Source organism: Helianthus annuus, chromosome 8 (genome assembly GCF_002127325.2).
Source record: "Helianthus annuus cultivar XRQ/B chromosome 8, HanXRQr2.0-SUNRISE, whole genome shotgun sequence".
Classification (NCBI taxonomy): domain Eukaryota; kingdom Viridiplantae; phylum Streptophyta; class Magnoliopsida; order Asterales; family Asteraceae; genus Helianthus; species Helianthus annuus.
Window position 1 is genome coordinate 120,878,803 of NC_035440.2, and position 10,839 is coordinate 120,889,641.

The following is a 10,839-nucleotide window of genomic DNA, read 5'->3' on the forward strand; positions in this document are numbered from 1 at the left end:
AGAAAATGAATTTTTACGTTGAACAAACACAGAAATTCAAGTCCCAAACCCCTCTATTTATACTTAGAATTTGACCCCTTCGCGTGACACGAGGGGTCACCTTTGGGCGTCGCGTGACGCGACGGGTCACATCTTATCATAGGGTTGCCACGTGTGTTTGTAGCTCAGCTGAGTCGACGGATCGAAGAATCTCGCATTTTACAGTAACTTATGAAGATAATCGTTAATAGGGAATACTCCCCCCCCCCCTGAGTTTTAGGGCCCTGATCCTGATTCTGATTGTTCTGAAAATTTTAGGGTTTATACAAAATCACTTGGGGGTCTCAATTAGGGTTTCCTATTGGATAATTAACATAATAAATAATAATTTTTTAATGAGAGTTGTTACATCCTCCCCACCTTGTTTTAAATCTCGTCCTCAAGATTTAGGCTATGATATCTCTTTTAGAGTTATGTCACTTTTTGGTTAAAAAGAATAATATTAAGGTAAATGATACCAAATCAAAATATCAAATTTTGTGAATATGAGTTGTACAATAAATAGGACTCAATGGTTCAACTGAATTAGTTCAAGAAATCAAGGTCAAATGAATGAGATGGTAAGATATAATTTTCAAAGTGACTAGGTTCAAGCCAAAAGAGATATAGGACCATTAGATATTTAAATTGCAGGTTTACAAGTTGTAAATGATTTGCCAAAGGAAACTTATTTCGATTGTCAACTGAGAAAAACTCAGAATCAACAAGCTTCAATGAAATAAAAGTACGAGAATAATTTGTCAACTGAGAAAAATTAAAGAGTTTAAAATTTATCGAATTACAAGGATACACCGATATACAATAGAGTTTAGTGTATCATTGTCTTAATACATAATCGTATCAAGACCATTTTCAAGGATGAGTCAAGTGAAAGAAATACATGGTTTTGAATGATTCGAATAATTTCACCGTTTTTGTAATTGACTGAAAGCTTTTTGAAGTAAAATTTTAGATATTTATTTCGAATAGGATTTTTAATTGATAATGGTAAGACCAAATGAATATTATAGAATTTTCAATCAATGATGAAAGAAACTTTAGAAGTACACCGGAATATGATATGAATTTGTGTACTCTTATCTTAACACATAATTGTATTAAGATTGTTTAAGATAATGAACCAACAGAAAATAAATAAATAAATTCGTACATCAGGTGTGAAAATGAGATTAGCTCAAGCTAAAAATTTATTGCGACGCCACAAGGTGTCGTAGTAATCGAAATAATAGTAGCGGTGACTGAATGAGTTCACCATGCTTGAAATCAAAATAAAGTAAGTCCGAATATTTGTTTCAAACAAATCTAGTAGGATTTTTTATTGAAAATGAAACAATTGAATAATGTTTTTCAATCAAAGATGATAAAGCGATAAAGATTACGAAATGCTCGATTGATGATGTAAGAATTATTAAGAGATACACTGAAATATGATATGAATTTGTGTATCATTATCTTAGCACATGATTGTGTTAAGATTGCTTTTATAGGATAAACCAACAAAGCGGATTCAGTACAAATAAATAATTAAATCCGTATATAATGTGTGCAAACGAAAAGCATAAATAGTTCCGCATGAAACGACTGATAGTAATTTAGCACAAGTTGCAAGTTCATACCAACACCACAAGGTGTCGTAGTGATTGAAACAAGGCAATAATAGAAGTGATCAAACAAGTATCACCGTTTTTTTTTTTTTTGAAATTAAGCGAAGGGTTCACAAAGTAAATCTGAATATTTGTTTCAAATAATTTTCATAGGATCTACAATTGAAAATGGAACGAATAAATAGTATTTTTGAGCGAAGAGGAAAGGCAATGAATATCACAAAATGTTCGCTTGATGGTGAAAGAACCGTTAAGAGGTACACCGGAATATTTAACACGAACTGGGGTACCATTATCTTAACACACAATTGCATTAAGACTGATAATACATAGATCGAACAAGCGGATTTAATATCAATACACAATAAATAATTAAATAATTAAATCTGTGCATGGTGTGAGCAACGAGATTAGCGCAAGCTTCAAATTTGTGAAAACGTCACCACAAGGTGATCGTGATCAAAGAAACAATTTAATGATGTCGAATACCAAACAAGCCTGTTATGGTTCAAAACAAATGAAGTGTTTGTTGGGACTATTTTGAATATGATAGCCTCAATCCATCATATGGGATCTTAAATGGAATACGTAATGCGAGCAAGTTCAAGCAATTGAACTTGGTTTAAACACAACGAGTTCATATATTTATAAGAAAGTTCTGACATGGTCATAACAAAAACCATGTATACTATTCAAAAGAAAATCGAGTTTTTCAGGAAATTCATCGATTCAATATCAAAGAATTATCATTTTGCAAAAATGCGGTTTACAATGCAAAAATCAAGTATAGCAAAATGAGATTTGAACTTTTGATAAAACAACAAATTGGAATGAAGCCTTCCTATGGTCTTCATAACTCAAATGAACCACATGTGCAACAAACAGTGCATGTGTAACGTGTGGATTTACCAAGAAACGAAATAGATCAATATTCGCTACTATGAAAGAAATCCTCATGGTATGATGACCATTAGGGGAAGTAGAAACGCGAAAGTCTCTTCACAGAGGTCAGAATTTTAATAAAAGAAATTTAAGAATTTTATCTGGGATTTTGTGTGATAACCGTTGTTAAGTGACGTTATCATGGAATGTCGAATAAAATGAAATAGAGGGAGTTGCAAAGGTATGTGACTCCTTTTTCAGTGATAATAATTATGACTCTGATTAGACTGTGCACCGATTGTTGTGAAATCTTGTTCTATCTTACCTCAGCAAGTATTCGTGTTATTTGTAGGATCACATGGCCAAGTGCTACTTTTTGATTAATAGTTCTTCCACTGACAGGATTCGCATTTGGAGTCGTCATGCCAATTATATTTTCCAAAGGTCTTGCCTTGAAAGTCGTGTGTGATATACTTCGACGTCTGTGGACGTATAATTTAAGTTTCATGTGTTTTCTTGTATACTAGCACAACTTTACATGTTTCTTACTTGCGTTAATAGTTTATGGTAACGCATTGGAAATTCTTATACTTTTGATGGTGTCCCAATCTTAATGGGTTTCCATTGTTATTATTGTCGCTTAAGTTACGAGGTAGATGATTAAACGAAATAATGTTTGATATCGATATATGTAAGAGATTCTTGATAAAAGAATCTAGATTTATTATTGACACATATGCTTGTGCTTTATTCCAAATTGTCAATCCTTATAGTTTTTGGATTTCCTTATAGATATACATATCTATATAATCACATATTTCACATACTGTAATATACATACCCTTTATAAGGTCAATGTATTTAGCGGATTCATATCTCCAAGAACCAGTCAGATATCTGGTCATGATACTATTTAGGGAAATCTTGTCACTTGGTTGACATATTATATACCTTCTTACCCGGTTCTAGCCGGAGAGGTAACCCCGTTATATCCGGACAAGCTGGAGAGTCTGCTACACCATACCCAGTCTTGCCGGAGAAGAAATTTGTTTTTCCCATAAATAGTATTTCTTTCTTAAATCATGATTTGGAAAGTGCATTATGACTTTCAACAAGGACTAAGTAAATTAGTCTTCACATGACGGATCATGTTCTAGAACAAAGTAGTACTAATAAATAAGAAATAACAGTGGTCAAGTGTTATTGCTTATTTATTATACTTGCAACGTTCTAGTTATCAGTCTCATGGCATACCAAAAATTATATCACACTTTATTTACACAAGTATTTAGCTTATCTCAAAGCTTATACTAAGGCATCTTTTCTTAAGTTCAAGTCTAAATGCTATCATGTGTGCTACCAGTTAATAGCAATTTCCTAACTCTTTTATTTAGGCTTAGGTATTATTATCACAACACCTATTGGCTTATATCAGTGGCTCTGATACCACCTTCTGTCACGACCCCCGACCCCACGCTGGACGGAATCGGGAGCCGCGAGCAGCCAAGTGGTACCGGTGGTTATTTTGAAAAACATTGCAGCGGAAATTTCATCAGGACCGTGAGTTAGGAAAAATATCAGAGTTTAGAAACACCGAATTTTATTTATTAAATAGATGGGATAAACCCATGTTTTACAAAGGTAGCTTTAATATGGGATAAACCCGAATACATAAAACAACTTTTCATAATTTAATTGAATTGATAAATTAAGCCACTTCTGTAAGCCTTTTGGTGCCGTATCCAATTCTTATTCCGATCTACTGCAATTACCTGAAACGCGTTTTAAAAAGGTTTTGTCAGCAGGAAATACTGAGTGAGTTCATTCAGTTTGCACAAAATAACCCATAGTTATAATTTACAGTGTTAAGAGCGATTACAATGTTTCTATATGTCAACTATATACCCACGGTATTTGTCACTCGACCACCCATTGGCTATCTCGTTGTCCAATGGTGTCTGTGACTATGGTCATATCACCCCTTGGCTAACTCGTTGTCCAATGGTGACGGTTATCAAGTAATGTATACAAAACCCCACATACTGGCTGTAATGAAGACTACAAAGACTTAATCCCTGTAATTATAACTTTGAAAATAAACATGATTTTGAAAGCAAGTTTGGTAAAAAGAGAATGACTCACATTATAAGCATGCAGTATTGATTTAACAAGCTTCCTGATTCAAATTCTTCTGAGAATTAACATCTACTTGGATTGTAAGTGTATGGGGTAGAGTTTAGCCTACTAATAAGCCTGATAACCTAATTTAAACAATAATGCACACGAAACTAGGTAAGTAACTGAATACAACTTTTACGATAAGCTCACGAGATTAAAATCCTCACGACGAATGACAAAGTGCGATACTTAAACATCCAGCGGATTCGCAACGAATGACAGAGTATAGCCCGAGTTCGGGCGACACTCAAACATCTTGTCGGAATCACGACGAATGACAAAGTATAACCCGGGTTTGAGCAGCACTTAAACATTCATCGGATAGTTTCAATCGATCGGACATTGAATCGTAGCAGCGATCGAGTTAATACCCGGTATCGTAGCAGAATTCGAGCTTATGTGTGTGTTTGGTAGTAAATAGAAGATAACTCAATGTAGAAAATGAATTTTTTACGTCGAACAAACGCAGAAATTCAAGTCCCAAACCCCTCTATTTATACTGAGAATTTGACCCCCTCGCGTGACGCGAGGGGTCACCTTTGGGCGTCGCGTGACGCGACGGGTCACATCTTATCATAGGGTTGCCACGTGTGTTTGTAGCTCAGCTGAGTCGACGGATCGAAGAATCTCGCATTTTACAGTAACTTATGAAGATAATCGTTAATAAGGAATACCCCCTTGAGTTTTAGGGGCCCTGATCCTGATTCTGATTGTTCTGAAAATTTTACGGTTTATACAGAATCACTTGGGGGTCTCAATTAGGGTTTCCTATTGGATAATTAACATAATAAATAATAATTTTTTAATGAGAGTTGTTACAGTTTCCATCAACGGACTGATCGGTAACGTTACTCTACCTGTGCTCCAATTTAAGTGGCGTGTTCTGATCAATATTGATCGACATTGTTAAAGTTGATGAAGAGTTTAAAAACCCTAGAATGATTGTGTTTTTACCGGAAAAAACGTGATACTTGAAAAAAACACCATTATATACGGCCCGTATACAGTTATACGGCCCGTATAAATGTGGTAACATCACAAACCTCCCAAAATAAATCCATTGAGCCGTATACGTTTTACAAATCGTATTCCGATGTATACGGCTCGTATAACTATATACAGGTCGTATATAATAAATTCAAAAAAACATTCTCTGCGTATTTTCCTATTCAAAAACATTCTATACGGGCCGTATAAGTGTATACGACCCGTATACACTAGGGGATGTGAAAATAAGATATAGAGGGTGTGGGAACAAGACACCCCTAAAAAATTAGAATAAAATGATTTAGGAGGTAGTAAGCATTTGTATACACTTACGGAGACATTTGAATTTTGAACCATCTGACCTACCGACCTATCTGACCGGTTTCCTTTCCATCTAGTTTTTATTTTTATTTTTTTCGTCTGTTTGACCCGTTATATAACATGACCCAAAATTGACGAATTTTTTAGTAGATTGGTTAACATTTCTTCCCTCATACAAAGTTAAGAGAGTATAAATGTAACATATCATTACATCAGAAAGTATTATCTTCTAACTAGTTGTTTATCATGCGCGCGCGTTGCGGCGCGCTAAACCAAATCGTTCTATAAGAATGACAAAACATGTCAAATAACAAAAAGTAACTCAAACTAAAACGTCACGTATTTTCGGTACCGGTTCGGCACCGGTATTAACCGATTTTTACCCTCAAATACAACCCCCGCCCAAGGGGCCACGCCGAAACCCAAGTCCACCCGGGGTGGTGACTTGGGCGTTTGTACCCAACCCACGACACAACCCCCGTCCCATACCCCATATTCTAATATTTCCTAGATCTTCTTTTAAACACATAGCCGTTAGCCCCGCTCGACGCCCGGGCTGAAACCCCCACCCAAGGGGCCACGCCGAAACCCAACCCACCCGGGGTGGTGAATTGGGCATTTGTACCCAACCCACGCCACAACCCCCGCCCCATACCCCATACCCCATATTCTAATATTTCCTAAATCTTTTTTTAAACACATAGCTGTTGGCAAACGGCTAGCCCAAACGGCTACTTGTCTTGGCCAATGAGATCCAACCATGTCATTTTGATAGCCCCGCCCAACGCCCGGGCTGAAACCCCCGCCCAAGGGGCCACGCTGAAACCCAAGCTCACCCGGGGTGGTGACTTGGGCGTTTGTACTCTACCCACGACACAACCCCCGCCCCATACCACATATTCTAATATTTCCTAAATCTTTTTTTAAACACATAGTTGTTGGCAAACGGCTAGCCCAAACGGCTACTTGTGGTAGCCCCGCCCAACGCCCGGGCTGAAACCCGCGCCTAAGGGGCCACGCCGAAACCCAAGCCCACCCGGGATGGTGACTTGGACGTTTGTACCCAACCCACGTCACAACCCCGCCCCATACCCCATTTTAATTAATTGAATATACTAATAAAAAATAAACTCAATTACTGTTCATTGAGTTTATGTTTTATTAGTATATAATTACTGTTCATTGAGTTTATGTTTTATTAGTATATAATTTGAGTTGCCATTTGAGTTAAAATCAGAAAATCTGTTCACTTAGATATCGTAAAACTGTTAATATACCAAAAATCATCTACAAAGATATTTTCTAGCACATTTTTCCTTATTTGATTCTACCATACAAAAGTTACAGAAAAACCATATCCTTTTGACACTTGTCAATAGCATAATCTCGTTTAGGAACTTTTATCTATCAAAATTTTAATCATGTCTGAATTAAGTCCATCCCAAGTTATTGGAGCAAACATTTCAATAAAATTTAAAATCATGATCTCTATTAACATTAGCATCAACATGATCTCTACTAACCTTGATCTAATCTTGGACTAATTAGTTGTAGGCAAAAAATCAAATACAAATAATCTTAACATACTAAACATACAAATTGAAGGAAAACCCAAAAAGACAAGTTGGCATTTTTGTAATTACCACCAACTATCAAAGTTACAACCAAAAATACCTAAAAAAACACAAATTTTTTTTTAACATTTTTTATTAAAAAATCGCTACATTTCGTTAGCAAAAAAAAAAAAAAAATTTTTTTGGCTGCTACTAAAAGTAGCGATTTTTTAATAAAAAATGTTAAAAAAATAAAATAAAATAATTTGTGTGTTTTTTTTTTATTTTTTTAGATTTTTTAGGTTTTTTGGGGTTTTTAGTTTTTAGCATTTTAGCTTGGGTGGGGGGGGGTGGGGGGGGTTAGGTTTTTTTTAGGTTTTTGGGGGTGGGTGGGGGGGGTTTAGGTTTTTTTAGGTTTTTGGGGGTGGGGGGTTAGGTTTTTTTAGGTTTTTTTTTTGGGGGGGGTTAGGTTTTTTTAGGTTTTTGGGGGGTAGGTTTTTTTTAGGTTTTTGGGGGGTGGGGGGGGGGTTAGGTTTTTTTTGGGGGTGGGGGGAGTGGTTAGGTTTTTTTAGGTATATTTGTAGAGTAAGTTTGATAGTTATTGATAATTACAAAAATATCACCTTGTCTTTTTGAGTTTTCCTTCAATTTGTATGTTTAGTATGTTAAGATTATTTGTACAAGAACTTTACCCATTAGTTGTAATGAAACTCAAAGTAACTAACTAAAATTAGAAATTCAATTACCTTTAGGGTCTGTTTGGTATGGGGTAATGGAACAGATGAGAGAATGGAATGGACGAGGTAATGGAATGGACAACGGAATGAAATGGATCATTCCATTCCATTGTGATGTTTGGTTACTCATATGTGAATAGAATGAATTATTACTTTGTACAATTTGATAAACAAAAAAAGAGGAAGTAACGAAACACAACTGTATTAAAAACGACAAAAATATAATTGACTCAATAATAATAATCATAATAATAATAATAATAATAACAATAATATATTAATGATAAAAAATTAGTAATAGATTTTTCATATATATTAATATTAGTATGAATATTAATAAATATAAATATAAATACAAATAAAAGTATAAGTATAAATATATTAATAATAATAATAATAATAATAATAATAATAATAACATATTCCTTTCCATTCCTTGAGGGAATGGAAAAAAAACACCTACATACCAAGGAATGGAAATTATTATATTTGGAAGGAGTTACATTCCCTTGGAATGCTCCATTCCATTACCATATGATAACCAAACATGTTTATTTTCATGCCATCAGAATGATCCATTCCATTCCACCTTCCATTCCTTCATACCAAACGCTACCTTAAAGCCTAAACGTCTGTCTATCGATGGGACCGCCTCAAGGGAATAAAAAAATGAGTTGAAACAATCGTTTTCTTAATCGGTACCTATAGGGGCAATTCAACGCAGAGCTGGGGGTTAACTTGTTAATCGCTTAATCAATTATCCACAAACGATTAGATGTTGATCCCAATTCTTCTTCAATTCCAAACTGCTGCTAATAATGACTTGTTAATTAGGTTATATTTTTAAATGTTTAAAGTTAAAGGGCCAAAGGGGTAATGGGTATTTAGCTGAAAGTTATGCCCATCTACACCGATCCGATTCTTCAATCACAACTCTTAGTTTTTGTAGAGATGTGAAGTATTTGACTTAGGGGCTGTTTGGCAACATTTGAATGGTTAAGTGCTGAATCAGTACGAGGTCTGAACCATTAAGTGCTGAATCAGTAAGAGGTCTGAATCATTAAGAGCTTGTATAATGCTTAATCGTTCAGGGGCAAATGTCTGACCAATTCAGATTAGAGGTCTTAACCATTCAGACTCTGTATAAATCTTAATCATTCAGTGGCAAATGTCTGAATCATTCAGACATTTGCTCGTGAAACAAACAGTCTGAACCATTAAATGCTGAACCAGTAAGAGGTCCGAACCATTAAGAGCCCCATTAAAAGGTAAACAAACAGCCCCTTAGTCTCATCACATTTAATGTAAATATCTATAAGTTTGTGTTTGGTTACATACTTGGCCAACTCTAAAACATCATTGTTATTACCTAAGGGGTAAGATCAAATAAAAAGTTTATTTTGGCTAAGTAGGATGAGAAGTAATTTTAACCATTTATTTTTCAAATCAATAGTTAAGATGAAAGTGTAGGAGAAAGGAGAAGAGCAAGGGTATCTTGGGAAAATCCTATTTATGATTCCACCCCTATTTTTTAAACGTTCATAACTTTTTTATACGACATTACTTTTTTATAAAAGTTTCACCGTAAAATCGAGCGTCTTTTTATCTTTAATTTGAGTACCATATTGCTATATAAAATATGAAGACTAAAAAAACCCACTAAAATGTGTTCTATTTCTATGTTGTATAACATTTTTTGTGCAGGATTTTTGTACTATATTTTTCTGCTAAATTTTTTGTGCTGAATTTTTTTCTTAAATTTTTTTTTTCTCAATTTTTTGTCCTGGATTTTTTTGTACTACATTTTTTGCTAAATTTTTCGTGCTATATTTTTTTGTACTTGATTTTTTGTGCTATATTTTTTTGTATTACATTTTTTGTACTATATTTTTTTGTACTAGATTTTTTGTGCTAGATTTTTTTGTACTAGATTTTTTGTGCTAGATTTTTTTGTACTAGATTTTTTTGTTGTATTTTTAAAAAACAAAAGGGGTGCCACATGTCATTTTCACTCCTATTTATAAGGATCAAAATGTCCTTCATTCCTACTTATTAGGAGTGTCACATGTCATCTTCACACTCCTTCTTAGACGACTTAGGCAAAATCCACTTTTTAGTGGATCCTTTCCCTATCAAAAGCTATTAAGCTGAAATCTAGGTATGTATATGGGACCACAAAATGATAATAAAGCTTTTTATTCCCTTCAATTGGGTGCAACTCCGTCATCATGAACAGAGCCGTCCCTGAAAGAGGGCGGGGAGGACAGCCGAACAGGGCCTGTGATTTCGCTGGGTACGTAATTTAAAAAAAAAAAATCCGATATTATATATGTAAAAAAAATTAATAGGGTATAACTAAAAAAATATTAACATAGGCTCACTTAAAAAAATCATATTGTTTAAACTATTTAGCTCATTAGGTTAGTGAGCCCAATACCCAAATATTTTCTAAAAACTAATAAAAAAAAGAATTCTGGGCGGCAACTCTTTCATCCGGGACTGGGTAATGAAACGTCGCACAGGAACAGGAATACAGGA